Genomic DNA, 320 nt, shown 5'->3' with positions numbered 1-320 from the left:
ACCTACATTTCAATTCTCATTTCCGAATCAGTCCTAAATTTCTGATTCTTTACATTTTAAGTCGGTCCTTACATTCTGACGCTCTCTTTTGAGAATTGACTCACATTTCATTTCTCGTTTTTGAATCAATCCTACATTTCTGATTCTTTACGTTTGAGGTCGGTCCTTACATTCCAACGCTCTCTTTTGAGAATTGACTTACATTTCAATTCTCATTTTCGAATCAGTCCTACATTTCTGATTCTTTACATTCAAGGTCGGTCCTTACATTCCGACACTCTCTTTTGAGAATTGACCTACACTTCAATTCTCATTTCCGA

The sequence above is a fragment of the Phalaenopsis equestris genome, unplaced genomic scaffold (genome assembly GCF_001263595.1).
Source record: "Phalaenopsis equestris unplaced genomic scaffold, ASM126359v1 Scaffold000895, whole genome shotgun sequence".
NCBI classification, from domain to species: Eukaryota; Viridiplantae; Streptophyta; class Magnoliopsida; order Asparagales; family Orchidaceae; genus Phalaenopsis; species Phalaenopsis equestris.
Note: the sequence above shows the minus strand (reverse complement) of the source record.